Raw genomic sequence first — 15,942 nt, 5'->3', positions numbered from 1 at the left:
TTAATGTCTAACTACCTATTAATATAAATATCATTGTATTTTGGTTATTTTGTGTTCTCAACGATAGGAAAGCATTCAATAGATATATGTTTGAGCTCATTTTTGGAAAATACAAACCCTATTGAAAGTGTTTGTGTTGAGTAACTTTAGATCCATCAGCCGTCACCCTTAGAGTGTCCCCACCAACTTCCATTACAAAGTTACACCCTTGATAAGTATGGAAGAGGATCTGGGCAACTGAAAAAATAAAACAAGTTAACTGATTTTTTTAATTTTATTTCAGTATAATATGAGAAAAAACTCAGAATTCTGACTTTAATCTTAGAATTCTGACTGAATTCTGACAGCTAACAAGCATGTCAGAATCAGGCCGTAGCCATGTTTGTTTTAGAGACTAAATTAGCTCTCTTGTTTTGATCACCTTTTGCTCTTCTATTAATTAAATAGCATCAACTGGGACCCCTCGGGCACGTAAAAAAGTTGCCTAATTCCACCGTTTTCCACCAATGTGTTACTGGCCCTCTCAAACAACTCACATCTTTGTCAGTGAAGCTGAGTGCTCCCACATCTCTTCCTTCATGGTGCCCATCTACATTAAGATCCACAATTCTGAGATTAAAGTCAGAATTCTGAGATTAATGTCAGAATTATGACTTTTTCCCATGTTAAACGGAAATAATATTTAAAAATCAGTTAACCTTTTTTTTTTTCAGTGGCCCTAATCTTCTTCCATAGACAAGGCTATTTACAGAGGTGTAACGAAGAAACAAAGTACAAATACTTTGTTACTGTACTTAAGTACTCTTTTTAGGTATTTATACTTTACTCCATTACTTATTTTTCTTCCTACTTCTGACTTCTAGTCATTATATTTTCACACAAGTATCTGTACTTTCTATTCCTTACATTTTTAAAACAATCATTACTCATTACTCTTGGCTTTCGTTTAATGTTTATAAATATTTATTTCCCGTCCTGTGCGGCATCCAATGCAGATCATTAGCTTCATCCACATCTAGTTAAAACTAGTGTCATTGGATGAGTCATAATGCAAACACTCCTTGGTTAGCTAAAGGAAATCCTCAGAAGTGTTCTTCAAACTGCAAACATGAATTGTCTATGCCATTCTACAATGTCGGATTCAGAAAAAGATGCTGACATGTCTGAAAGGTCGGAACCAGGCGAGAGCGTTTCTGTCACGTTTCTGTCAGGACCCAAATGCAGAGGCAGAGAGGCTGAGATTTCTTGCAGTTTGATGATGAAAACAGTAAACAAAGGCAGGAATCCAAAAATCCAACTAAAAGTGTAAAGCAAACCAGAACCATGGAGACATCAGGGGAAACCAAACACGAGGAGCCAGAGAGAGACGAGGTAGGAATACAACAGCATGAGAAGCCAGCAATGACAAGGAACCAACAAGAAGTGACAGCAGAGGGAGAGAATATATAGCTGACTGAGACAAAGGTGGGGCTAACGAGCAGATAAGGAGCAGGTGTGAGTGGAGACAATGAGGAAGCCAAGGGGAAAGGTACACACACAAGAGGGCAACAGAAGAAAACAACAGAAAAACCTGAGAACTAACATAAATCTAGAAACAACAACAAAATAGGAATTAAACAAAAAAAAAAAAAACTGGAAAACATGAAACAAAATAAAGCACAACAGAACCAAGACCATGACAGTTTTGGAAGATGGAGACAGAGACAAACAAGACCTCACTTTTCCTTGGCCCTATCTCAAATAATTTTTTGAAACAGTTGAAAAACTGAGCTTTCAATTCATAAAGTGGCATTTGGGTGCTTTTTTATGTTACTTTATACTTTTATACTTTAAGTATTTTTTTGAGCACATACTTTTTCACTTTTACCTGATTAAAAAGGTCAAGTTGATACTTCAACTTTTACCAGAGTGTTTTTAAATTGCAATATCTATACTTCTACTTAAGTAACGAATGTGTTAACTTTAGACTCGACTGATATTTATAAAGGGTGAAGTTTTCTAGCTGGGGTCCTCTGATGGCCCCCTCTAGGTGCGCTCCTGTCCCTCTCTGAGCTGCAGCCGCTCCTCGGTCCCCTCCTCCCTCTCAGCCCCGCCTCCTAGGAGTGACTTGAAGCGAGGAGAGGCAGGCAGGGACCCTGCAGACACGCACACACACACGGACACGCACACTCTGAGCTTTCCTCGCCAGTAATGCCGTTTCCTTTTTAACGGGACAAGTTTAACACTGTTGGATACCCCGCTCCCCTCTCTGCGCGCCCCTTGCCTCTAATGTGAACATCTTGCCCAAATAGAGGTAAGTGCTGAAATACAAACACGCTGCCAGTTTTTTTTTGTTTTGTTTTAGTCAGGGGGGTTAGATCTCCGGACCGGTTGTTTCAACTGAGGGAAGAAGCTGTAGGGATTTTTCCTTCTTCCTAACTGAAGGAAAGCAGGCTGGAAGAGGGAGGCATATGCGGCTTGTTTCGGACTTTGTGGGTCAACCAAATGTTTATGAACCTGTAGTTAAGCCGGAGAAAAGCGCCGCTTCCGCTGCTTGTTACATTTAGCGGCGCGGTGTGAGATTAGAAGAGCGGCTCTTTCATCCCCTCCTTCTTGCAGCCACTGTACTTTTACACCCCCCCCCCCCCCCCCCCTCCTGCATGCAACTACAGTGTTTCCCTTTTGGATTGCTGCTGGGAAGGTTAGACGCTGTGCTGCACAGATTGATCACTTGAAGTTGCTGACCCATCACCAGTGGGATGGTTATTTGTTTGTTTGCTTATCAAACTCAAATCTTCATAGCAGGAGGAGGAGCAGTGCTTCCTGATAAACTGTTGAATAAGAACTCTAGCAATTCAATATAAAGATAAAAGGTTTTGTTTATTTTGCTGGAAGTGTTTCTAATTGTATCCAAATTTGCATTAATTATTGTCTCTTGCTGTTTCATATATGTGGCTTACTGCAAATAACTGCACCATTCATTGAGGGATTCCACTTTGATGGTCTTGAATTCCAAAAATATATATAAAAAAGATTGAAAATAAGAACCTAGTCACTATATACAGTCTGAAAATTAATAAACATAATTTTTGCACTAGTTTAAGTAGAAATCTTACTAAAGTTTCATGATAAGAAAACTTCAACATATCAAATTTTGCATATAACACAGGTTGCATTTAACCCAGTTTTCCCTCAGCTTTCAATTCCATTTCCATCATTGCGATACTGATGGATTGGATGGATGGATTTTGTTAAATTAAGATTCTTTATTATTGCTTTTAAAATCCGGAAAGAGCTTCCCTCTCAGAAATTATAGAAAGGTGATCCAACGTATCAACGGCAATAGAAATACAGCAACCTCAATACTGCATCATTGTATAACTGTGATGGTGATATTTCCCATAATGACATTTCCATGATACACAGTTACATTCCACTGCCCTACATGAACACAGAAATAGGAATAGTCATGTAATCTTAATTGATTGATAGAAAGTTTAAATCTTTTAGTATCTTATCAAACAGTTTGGTGTTTCCAACCTTATTTGTAATGACAAGGTGGGTTTAAAGTTTCTATTACTGCTTGGTATACTTGTATCAGAAAAAAACTCTTAGAAAATGCTGAGACCTCACTGGGTTTAGTTTCTTGCTTTGAACATCAGGATTTCTGTAACTGTGGGTGAGGATGCTGCTGCATTAATTATCCTGTCACCTTGAAAACATTGCAGTAGAGCAGTAGTTATAAGGCCAAATATATGCTTCATCTCCAATACAATAATCTAATGAAGCTTGATATTTAGGCGTTCAGTTTCTCTTTTCCCACTCAGTATTTTCAGAGATGGCCATCCTTTCAATGCGTTACCTTGTTCACATGGGCTTTTAAGCATGAGCAGAACATCCCCTGTTTGCTCTCCAAGCACCCTTGCTAGCCTTATTTTGGCCTTTTAAGTCTTTGATGCATTACGCATGTCTCATTGCACTTCTTGTGTGTTATTGTCAATAGTCATGCATCCAAACCTATCCAATAATTTCCTGCAGGCTCACATCACAACATATCAGGACTGGTGATTTTTTTTTCTTTGTGTTTTCATGCTCAAAGCTTCTGGCTCATATGTCATGTGTTCAGTAGACTCATGACATCGGTATATAAATTCTTTGTCATTTTATTTTCAAAACTGGGTAAAGAGAAGTTCAAGCAGGTTTTCCTGTCTTAATGAAGTTGGCAAGCCAGTTTCAACTTGATTTAATTCATTTATTTATTAAATGTAATTTGAGTCGTGGTCTAAAGGTAACCTACAGCTGCACAGTAGGATCACAACTTAGATTGTTGCCTTGCATTGTTAAAGGTGATTATTAGGTATTAGTACTAAGTTTTAGTAAGACTTAGAGTCTTATTTGCCTATCACAAATGAATATGAATGATTTTTTTTTATTGTTGAGTGGTTTACCAATGTCCTTATTCACTACTTACCATATCAAGTCATTTAAACTTTCACATGCAACTTTTCTTAAGTTCATGTGCATGACACCCCAGGTGACAAGTGAGATTTGAACTAAAAGATGCCAGTGTACTGTGTAAATCCGAAAGCTACAAATCGTTTTCTATTAATTTGTTTCTTTTAAACAATGCATTCCATTTTTGTTCTACTCACAGAAGCCTTTTTAAACGTTTCCAAAAGCGATATAGAGCAACAGAGAAGACGGTTTTAGTCTAAAGCCGCTTTCCCGCTGAAAACCTGGGATTTCAAAAACGGGTTGACCCGCTAACAATCGGCTTTTGGCTCTTTTCTCATTTGACCGAAAAGCCGAGTCTGAGAACCTGCGAGTAACCTGCTTGCCCACTGTCCCCCACCGCTGCTTGTTTGATGGCGGCATCAGGCTGTGTGAGCATTGATAATGTCAACAGTGCGACGGAAATCAGGGAAGTAAATAATGGAGACGAATATGGATGGGAGCCAGAGCACAGTTAGTATTCTGAATTATTTCGTTGTTTTATCTTTCCGAATCCCTCTTAACAGAGCTGCACCATGTTTAATGAATATAAACAGACTTGTTTCAGCTTGTTAGATCAGACGTGACTGGCGTGGTGTGTTGATGTCTGTATGTTGCAATCAATGGTGTCATTGGGTCTGCTGTTCCCACAGCATGCCAATCACAGCTGTGCTGATTTCAAGGCGGGTCCCTTGCCAAGTTGTTTGAACCGGGTAGACATGCGTCAGTGAGCTGTTCCCGCTGCCATTAAAAGCCAATTGTTCCTGGGTTTAAGGTTTTTTGGCCAGTGTGAAAGGGGTATATTAGATATGCTACACATAGCCTATGACTAAAGTACCATATAAGTGCCTTATAAAACAAGGGGGCCTTGGTGACAACCTGGTGGAACGCCACATGCAACCCTACAGTAAATCTGAGTCTCCTTTACCTAAACATATTTATATCTGTTATTAATGTAATTGCTCATCAAACAATGGTATCAAAATGGTTTTTGAATAAGTTAGCATGCTGGTATGCTGGTTATTATCTTTAAGTATTTCTTTTTAATATAAATGTATTTAACAGATAACTGTTCTCACACACTGATTTAAAGTTAGATTACAGCATTACAGTTCCTGGGAATTTAGATGATAAATTATTATGCATACTTTCTTTTCAACAGCCTCCTGTGGTTTTGGGGTTGTGGAAACATTCTGAAATCGATATTTTGCTGATGGTGACTTTCTCCCTTCAAGTGATTTAAATTCTGATTCAGTCTTTCCAAAGTACATTTAAATCAGCAAATTATGATTTTTTTCATACTTCTCAAAACTTAAGAGTGAAAAATATTCCTATGCTCTGTTTGTTACTCTGATTATTAAACACAGACATTCCTTCAGACTGCAACCAGCAGTTGCTCTGATATTTAAAGCAGTAAATCATTAGTCTTTCTAAACAATTTTGTAATGGCAGAATTAGATTCCTGCGAGTGTCTGAGTGAGCAGCCTCTGATCTCTGAGGAGCCCCACTGCTCTCCTTCACTTCTCCCTCTTCACTGATAAGCTGCCTCCGTAATATATTCTTTGTAATTTTGTAGCCTAACTGATGTTTAATTATTCCAACATAGAGATTTGACTGTAGCTTATGAAATATTGAAACAGAAGTAGCTCTGGAGGATCGGGCCGTTTCGAATATTTGGAAAGGACCGAATGCTGAAGAGGCTGGTAAATAAACCAGAAATAAGAGCAAAAAAAAGCAAACATTTATTTGTGTCTTGATAGGAATTACAAAATATTTTCCTTGACCTCATGCAGCAAGATATTTTTTTTATAAGTAGCCAATATGTTTGCTCATTATTGAGAAGAGACTACAGTAGATCTGTTATCGGATGAGATAGAGATCACTTACGAATCTGTGGAGTGGGCAGTTGCCAAGGTCCTAAGAGGCCCCCAGAGTTCAAATTTTGGTCATTGCTTATGTTCTTCATTGTTCTTCTCCTTTGATGTGTAATTAAAAGTCTAGGGTTTTGTTTAGGAGTCCCTTCCTTTAATTTGTGAGAGGAAAAAAATAAAGAGATACGTACTTAGAACCCAGTAGCTGTCAATCAGCCTGCCATGTAGTGCAAATATCCAAGACAAAGCCACCTGAGGACTTTGTCTATTAAGCAAACACAGGTGTTTGGGTTGTTTCTGTAATATTACACTGATAAAGTTGTTAGCTTTCTTACAGCAAGGACACCCATACAGCGAGTCTCTAAAAGGCCTTAAATGTGCCTCAAGAGACCTACTGTGCTTGCTGCTCTCTGAGCTGTTCAGCTGAGAAGAGTCTGACACTTGTCTCTAATTGGTTGTTAGCTTTGGCTTCTAGTTCCATGTCTCTGTCCACGGTAGATTGAATTTTATTCAGTCAGTCTCTTCTCACCATGTCCCAAATACACTAAAAAAATCCAAGTTTTTCTTTGTGAACTCTTGCTTCCTTCTGCTTTTCTTTGTAATTATGCAGACAAAATTATAGAACAGCAACTGAGATTGTAGGGAATCTGTAAGACAACTTCAACATGCTCAAGATGAAACTATTTTTCTTTAAACAATATATGAATCAGCATTATACAAGCCAGCATCAGTGCATCACTTGGTTGGTTTCCCATTATGGCGAAAGTGTACCCTGAATTTATTTTCATGCAGTGTCCTCAGTGCATCAAAGTGTTGTTTTCAGACCTGGTGTGTGTACAGCTCGTTGCACGTTTTTGTGTTCAAGCATCTGCTGTAGAGAGTGAGCCACCAGTGGGAGTCAGTGAAGCGAGGCAGTAAAGAGGAAGTGACTTCATGGAGATTGTGGCTTGTAGTCTTTGTTTAGGAAGGTGTTCAACCGAGGGGGGATGAAAAAGTTTTTCCTCACATTGTGTGGAGAACACACAGTCTCTCTAGTTTAGCGAGGTGTTAGTACACGAGTCCTAGTATACATAAAAATGTCTGAATTTTTATGATACTGTAAATACAGAAGAAAAACGTTGCTGCTTTTGTTTTAATTCATAAGCCTGTGTGCATTAAAGCTCGGGCTCATGTTCTGTTTTCCTGATGAGCAGAATGTCTCTTAGCCTAGATGAACACAGCTGTTGATCTTCAAAGGCAAAATTCAGCCAGTACTGAGTGTGTTGTGTGTCTGTGTGTGCTGTTTGATAGAGATGAGCTCTTTAATGTCAGCTGTGCTCTGTCTTGGCTGACTGTCTGCACCATGCACGCATTGGTAAAAAACTGACCGCATGCTCCGGTGCCTGGTTGTGCCTGGCAGTGCAGAGGATGCTATTGCAACGTGTGTGTGTGTTTTCATATGGGGCTTTTTGTGCTTCGTGCCCTTAAGATACTACTTCTCTGTAGACCTTATATATGCTACCTTTTAGCAAGGATGTTTCTGCATGTTTGCCTTTTGCCATATTTTTAAGCTTGGCACAATGCTTCCTTTTGCCCTGCTCACAAACCTCACAGATGCAAAGTTTGGTTGCTGTGTGCTGGTCTTTGACGGCTATTGTTTCTCAGATTGTATTTAAGGTGTAGAACATTTTTATTAATGGTTACACATTTATACAGCTTTTTCCTGTTTAAAAAGAAATGTGTTTTGTCTAGTGCATCAATGTTTATTTCTTGATCCCTATATGTGAAGCTTCTGCTGTAATCTGAGAAAAAAAATAAAAAGTAGGTAGGGCTGCAACTAACTATTATATTACATACTAACCTATGAATCTGTCGATTATTTTTTCAGATTAATCGATTAATCTGTGCAATGGTTCTTTAAAGAATATTTTTTTCTGACTTAAACCAGATGAAATTCAAACTTTTCAGCTTAAGGAGTTCTGGATAGAGCATATTGAAATATGAAAAAATGCAAATATTTATTTCTTTTTACAATTTTGGTATAATTACTGGTTTAAGTAGGTTGTTCTATCAGATAGAGGCATGTTTTAGAGTCTCTATACTCCTGTTAATGATTAGTTGATTACTAAATTAGTTGACAATTGTTTCAATGTTTGATTAATCACGATTAATCTGATTAATTGTTTCAGCCGTAACAGCAGGTAACCTGGCAAGCCAGATTGATAATGTTTAATTTTAATGTAGTTTTTTTTTCTTTTTTTTTGTATATAAATATTGATAATGAAAATAATTAATAGCTGCAGCTCTACTTCCAGGCAGAACATGAATACTGAGATGTGGTTATTTGTGTTTTGTCAAAGTTGCACCTAGATTTAGATCATTTTATTTCTGTCCTGTTTGAAGGGCCTCTGTATTAACTATGTGACGTGCTTTAAACAAGTGTGCAGCACTGGGCGTAACGTAACTCTTCTTGATAACATAGAATTGTAGAGAAAACCTCTTAAAGTTATAGCAACAAGAGCTGGGGGTGTTTCAATAAAACTTTTTGATTCTCAATTATTTTCAATCATCAGCTAGTTTAGTAATCAATGAATCATTAACAGGAGTATAGAGACTGTAAAGCATGCCTTTAGCTGAAAGAGTAACCCACTTAGAGCAGTAATTATAACAAAATTCTAAAAAAAAAAGTTAAAAAGTGTAAAAATTTTTAGTTTAAGATAAAAATCTTTTTCGTCTGTCAGTATTCTCTATCCAGATATCCTCAAGTGGGAAAGCTGTAGTTTCACCTGGTTTAATTTGATGAAAAGTCTTCTTTAAGGAACGTTTTGCTATCCGATTATTAATCGATCTACAGATTAATTGATTTGCAAAATAATCATTAGTTGCAGCCCTAGTTGTAACCCATAGGATATTGACCCAATGTAATATCACCACGAACCATACATACTTTTATTGATTGTGATATTAGTCAAACTGCAAAAGGCGGTAAACAACAATATGAAAGGAGAAGAGCTGACCCCATCAGACCCCAAAAAACAGGTTACATAATTATATAGAAAAGCAGAATGTTTTCTAGTAGTCTGCTAATGTCAAGGACTTTAAATGCAGCACGATATATTCGGATTTTATTTTTCGAGCTGAGATCAGGCCGATTTCCGATATCAGTATTAGATTGGTACCTCCCTTTCTCTTGGTTTTTGTGGATAAGTGATACACAATGGTGGATTAAATGTAACTCTGCTGTTACCCCGTTTAAGCCACCTACATTGGTGATTACAGAGCTGACTTGGTAAGCAGGCATGATGTCGGGGAAACTAGTAGTGTTTTATCAGTAATATGTTTTCTTATATGCTCTACTATCAGCTAAGAACTTTTTTTTTTTAATGCAAAGTCATGATGTATTTTTTATATTATACATGCAGTGTTCCATATGAACAATGGTGCTGATATTTAGTTTGGACAATTAAACGCAATATATGAACATTTTCTTTTTGTAATTTTTAAATCTAAAGGTACTTTTCATCAGAATAGTCCTTGGTTATGGGTTTGATTGGGCAAAGAATGAACCAAATTTGATTTGGTTTATTTTCTCTCCAGAGTTTTGTAAGCATGCCAAGCCTTCTGGAGAAAGTCATGTTTTTACAGCAGCTCCTCATTAGTTGTGATATCATCAGAAAATACCCTGGTATGAGCAGCAGGTGACTCAGGAAGCTATTAGCTGCTATCTGAAAAGTACAGACGGGAGAGACCGTGATCTGCTGATGAAGACAAACCGATGGTTGGCAGGAATTTAGGCACCTTCAGATCTCATATGTACCGTTAAGCGGATCATAAACAAGAGATGGCTTCTCCTCTTTTTTGGTTTTATTTATGTTTGTTAGCAAACTGTACCTGGAAAAAAAAATAAAGATCACTTTGGAAATCTCTAAATCACAAGGAAAACCAGCCAGTTTTGCCAAATTTAGAAACATGCAGGGTTTACAGAGCAAGCTAGGCAGAGTCAGACACACAATCAATTACATTTTTTAATAAACGGTTTACTCTACGTATGGAAGCATCTCAGGAGAGCAGAAAACAGAAAAAGTAGAATAGTCAATGATGTTTTAGCTTCATAAAACAAATGTGGAACGTGGATTGTGTATGGCTTATAACCCCTCCCCTCCAAAAGAAATAGACAAATTAGAACATCATGCTTAGGGCGGTCGTGACATGGGTCACAGCTAGGGCTGCAACTAATGATTATTTTGCAAAGCGATTAATTTGTCGATATTTTTTTTCTATTAATCGATTAATAATCAGATAGCCAAAGGTTCCATAAGGAAGATTGTTTTTACCAAATTAAACCAAATTAAATAAAAAGTTTCTGCATAGAGCATATTGACAGAAGAATTTTTTTTAACTTAAATGCAATTTTTTTTTTATATAATTACTGCTCTAAGTGAGTCGCTTTCTCAGCTAAAGGTGTATTTTACAAGTTCTATACTCTATTTAACGAATAATGGATTACTAAATTAGTTGATGATTATTTCAATAATCGATTAATCATGATTAAACTGATTATTTGTTTATTTTGATACACAGCTGGTTCGACGATGAGTCCAGCTGGCTGTGTGTTTCCTGGACCGGGCCGCCTGTGGAACTGGGTGACCGTTGCCTTTTGTATTTCTGCTTCTTTTTCTGTGTGAGCTTCTTTCTCATTGAACCCATGTCAGTTATTTGCAGATGGTTGATCACACTGAGCCTGGTTCTGCTGGAGGTTTCTTCCTGTTGGAAGGGAGTTTTTCCTCTCCACTGTCGCTACAAGCATGCTCGGTGTGAGTAATTGCCTTCTAGTCAGTGAATCAATACAATCAACTGGTTTTCCTAAGATAGAAAACTTTGAACCGATATGACTGTATGATCTGGATGAACTGTTTCTGTAAAGTGCCTTGAGATGACATGTGTTGTGAATTGGCGCTATATAAATAAACTGAATTGAATTGAATTATAGATGGTTGAAAGTTGAAACCACAAACCTGTACCTTTGTTAGCGATGGGGTTTACCATGCCTTAAAACGATCCGTCCTCTCTCTTCCAAATTTAAACATCATTGTCATCTTAGCTGTACTCTTTGATTATGATTACTGCGAATTGATTGCTGTATCTTTTTTAGAATTTCGACTTTCACAAGCAAGAAACCAAGAAAGACTGTTTTGTTTTCTCAAAAGATTGAGACACTGATATTTCTTAGTATTCAGGTCAACATGGAGCTTTTGTTTCAGCCCAAGCACACAAGATGTGCTAGCTGCTTCTCAAATGGTAGAAACTTCCCACAACACACACACTACACTGTCAGTAGTGAGCAGAGGCAACACAAGGTGTCAAAAGGCATTGACCCTGATCTCAAAGCTCCCCGCGATCTGTCTGATCAAAAGATATTTAATCTCTCATCCCTGATGAGCAATAAAACCTGCTGCTAACTTCGTCACCATGGTAAGGTGACTTCTGCTTTGTCACAACAGCGGATTTTAGATTTATAAAATCATACAGACAGACAACCAGATATTCTGTTAGTTAAAATTATCAATAGAAATTATCAATAAAAAGATATATATGTAGAAACAAAACAACAAGAAACACTCAGATTGTTAACTCTAGGGGCATCATTTATCTCTGTGGAAGAGCAAACCCCTCATTTGCTAAAATCCTTTTCCATTTACTGCAGGTCATTCCTGTTCTCTTTCTGCCCTAGTTCCTGTCCATATACTAAAACATAAAGGCCAAAAGGGGCTAGAAACAACAACAACCCCCGAGAAAAAAACAACTTAACTATATTAATGCAGACTATGCTCATTTAGGAGAATGAAACTGTATGGGTGGGAAAAACAAACTGGAAATCCTCCGTATACTATGCTTTGTTTCAGGCTTTGCTTTTTTGAAGGTAAAAAGTGCATCTTTTTTCCTAAGAAGTGAAGTTAGAAATTAGCAGGCACAACTCCATCTCCTGCCCTGTTTATGCCTGCAGACACCAGGACAATGTAGGAATGAGTGTGCAGACTTTTTGGTTTTGCAGTGGATTAGAAGTGACACTTACTACAGACTGGCTATGTTTAAGCCTTGTTTAGTCTGACTGGGTCTTAGCCAAGAACTCAAACCATCATTAGGCAGTAAAATGACTCAACCCAGGGAGAGATCTCTAAATACGCTGTGTGAGGGTTGTCTAAAGAGGGAAAAAAAGATTAACAGTAAATATTCAGAGGAAGACTGAAAATTTGAAATAAGATAAAATTATCTCTGTTTCCCTAGAGCCATTTAATTGGCTGCTACAGGGGGACAGCTCGGGACTTTCAGGTCAAGGGTTTTGTCTTCAAACCCTCTGGAAAATAAACAGATTTGTCTAACATAAACATAACTTCTTGGTTGGTCTGAAGCAGATTGACAAAATAGCCCCACCCAAGACAGCAACAGCAGCATAGGCCTAACTCATGTTCATGTCCCACTGCTGCTGTCCTGAGGCCTTACTGGTCTAGGTTTTGCTGTTCACACTTAAAATGGGGAACAATTAAAGGGACAGAAGATCAGTGGGATGTCCTCTCAGGAAGGGTTCAAATCTGGAAGCTCTGGTTGTCATTTTGAATGCTTTGTCTTTTCCTTTGTAACCCCCCACAGATATGCATGCTGCTCTCCTAATGCAACACAGAGCAATAGACATGTGGGGGCAGATGAAATAAAAGAAGCAAAAGAATAGAAGGAACCACCACAAAGCGAAGAAGAAAGACAAGGATAAGCAAATGGAGCCTGCATAAACCAAAGCAGCGTGAGATGAATAATTAACTAGTTTTTGGTCACACCAAGCCATGAATCTTTGTCAAAACATTACTGCAGAGAGGAGGTAAATTATTTTTGCTCTGAGTTATCCTAATGGACTCTAAAGCAGAAATATGGAAAGCTGGGCAGGTTTAAAGACAAACTGCTAAGACAGTGTCTTAGTAGTGTTTGGGGACAGCCCTTAAACATGTCAGACAGCTAGAGAAGTACTTATCAGCTTTTCATCATAAATTCAAATTTTAACTCTTTTTGTGGGGGGTATTTTTAGGGAAAATCAAGGAGAGTCTGGTGAAAGGTGAAAACTTTCTGGTTCTCCTCACTGGGTGCTTTTTTGGTTTATCTCCATATTTCAAGAATGATTAAGATCCTGTAGGTTTTGGTGCATCCTGTTTATAAAATATGAGGATTTACAACCCTATAAAGATATCTTGTAGGTTACCTATTTGTTGGGTTGCTTGGTACAAAACAAGAACTGACAACATGATAAATGTTTTTTTTTTATCACCTGCTAAGGCTAAACCATCCAATTCTGGTCACTTTTTGTGTGAATCTATTGAAATCAAACCTGAGTAATTCTTTAATTTCTCTCCTTTCAACATTATCTATTGCCTTTATTTTTTTCCTGCAAAGAAAATTCTGTCATTGTCTGTTTCTCTCTTGAGATATTTTCTCCAAAATCAAGAACGTGGTACACTAAAGTGCCTAAAAAGGAAGTAATAGGATTTATTTTCCTGTTACCTCAAACATGCTTGTTTGATTCTCTGCATTGATTTGGTGTTTTATTAATAATAGTAATAATTTAACTTTACTGATCTCACACTGGAGAAATTTACCTCTGCATTTAACCCATCCACTTGAGGAGCAGTGGGCTGCCATTTTGGGGCGCCTCGGGAGCAATCGTGGGTTAAGGGTCTTTGCTCAGGGACCCAGAGTGGCAGTCTGTGGGAGTGGGGCTCAAACTCAGAATCTAGCATTCCAAGCTCTATGCCCTAACCACTAGACCGCCACTCCCCAGAGGGAGTTCTTGGATATCATTTTTTAGGATAATCACAACTAATTGGCCTTAGATCACATCAATGTCTAACTCACACTTGATATAACTGCCTACAACTTGTTTTCACTTTTATGATGCAGCATAATGAGACCAACATCTAACATGTTTTGAATTATGAAGGGTAATGAATCCACCTGAGGAGAAAAATCAAAGCTGTTCGTCGATTAAAACGGAGGCCAGCTGTTCTGTATTCCTGTGACTTGTTCACCATTACTTTTCTAAGAGCGAGCTGTAAGAGAGCAGATAAGGTTTGATCCTAGGTGCGGGCTTTGTTTGGGTGTTTTATCTTTTGGGTGAAGTAGTCTATCCCTGAAAATGTTGATTTATTCAAAATACTTTGTCTTGTACATTTTGGGAAAACATTACCATACATCATTGTGATCAAAGAAGATGAAATTAATTTATTGAGCTTTAGAGAGCTGAGATTAAGCATGGGTGTAATAGTTATGGTTTCTAAAAATAATGGCCAAATAGGTTCTTCCTTTGTGACATTTCAGTTCTATATTTATTTTATTGCTGAGATAAATAATTACTTAAATTGTTCTTGTGTTGTGCAATATCATTGTTGTTTTGAAATGTCCCATTTGCTGCTGCAATATTCTTCAATGTATTAAAAATACTAGATAAGAAAAAAAAAACGCTGCACAATATATAAAACAAACAGGTGCTGAATAATGTTATTAGGTGAATGCAACTGTTCTATTAAAGGTATTGTGGAGAATTTTTTAAAAGACCCGCCCTCTCCACAAAAAAAAAAAGAAAATGCATGTGCGAGAGCATGCACGAGTTCATTTCTCTTCATGCATGCCCTGTTTAAATTGTGATGTTCTCATAGCTCATACAAGCTTACTGTGTCCACATACAGCGGGGACTATATAGTGGACCTTATAGTAAACTCAGTTAACAGACCGTTTTGACAGATGATCTCTACTTTTACCTCCGTTGGTCACGTAACTCCTCCACCACTCAGTGCCTGTGCCAGGCCTCACGTAAACATATTACCAGAATGATTGACAATTAGGAGGACCACTTATTTAGATGATCCACCTGGGAATAAAAGATCATCCTCTATACCTTTAACCAGTTTGCTGTTGTATAAGGCATACCTATTTGTTCTTTGCACTGGTTTAATGACATTACGTTACAGCATTGTGCCTCCTGTTGATTCATTCTACATCAACCAAAGTATAGACAAGGGATCAATTAGGGTAGACAGTTAGGTAATTGTTATGTGCAAGATTACTTTCATCTGTTTTGTGTTAGCCTTTTGTGATTGGTTGGGCTTAAATTAAAAGTGACTCATTTAACGAGAGTCTGTAAAAGTGCAGAGTCAGAATAAAATTCCAAACTAATAATCAGATTACCTGTCATGTTCCATTTCAGAACTATCACAAACTTTCCCCTGAAACTCTGGTATCTTCTCAATCTAGTGTAGAAACTCGACAACCCAATCGTGGTTGACAAAAAGTTTAATCTTTAGATCAAATGCATCCTCGTCTCCACATGCAATGTTTGTGAACTCTGTGCTGCTTCTCATCATTTCCTTTGTTTTAACTTTATGTACAGAAGTCTTCAAAACAGCCTAGTAGATGTAAAAAGAGCACTAGAGTACTGTACTCAAAAGTAGTTTGCAGATAGGTTGGTAAGAACTTGCTACCGCTTACTAACCCTTTATGACCTACCATAAAACAAATTAACCAGGGCATACTTTTAGATTTTTACATGCTGGAAAATGAAGCATTTCAGTATGTAAGATATCAT

The 15,942-nt window shown here is 37.7% G+C and overlaps 1 protein-coding gene across 1 annotated transcript in view; it reads left to right on the top strand.

Moving 5' to 3' along the window:
- The first annotated feature begins 2,125 nt into the window (after positions 1-2,125).
- The window catches only part of ppp1r16b (protein phosphatase 1, regulatory subunit 16B), a 127,941-nt gene continuing 114,124 nt past the window's right edge, over positions 2,126-15,942 (top strand). Inside the window, exon 1 of the mRNA XM_038300095.1 lies at positions 2,126-2,293. The gene's annotated coding sequence lies outside the window, so the exon portion shown is untranslated. The remainder of the gene's footprint in view (positions 2,294-15,942) is intronic.

The sequence above is a fragment of the Cyprinodon tularosa genome, unplaced genomic scaffold (assembly GCF_016077235.1).
Source record: "Cyprinodon tularosa strain WSP-4 unplaced genomic scaffold, ASM1607723v1 ctg10, whole genome shotgun sequence".
NCBI classification, from domain to species: domain Eukaryota; kingdom Metazoa; phylum Chordata; class Actinopteri; order Cyprinodontiformes; family Cyprinodontidae; genus Cyprinodon; species Cyprinodon tularosa.
The sequence above is the reverse complement of the archived record's forward strand: the minus strand, read 5'-3'. Positions and strand labels throughout refer to the sequence as shown.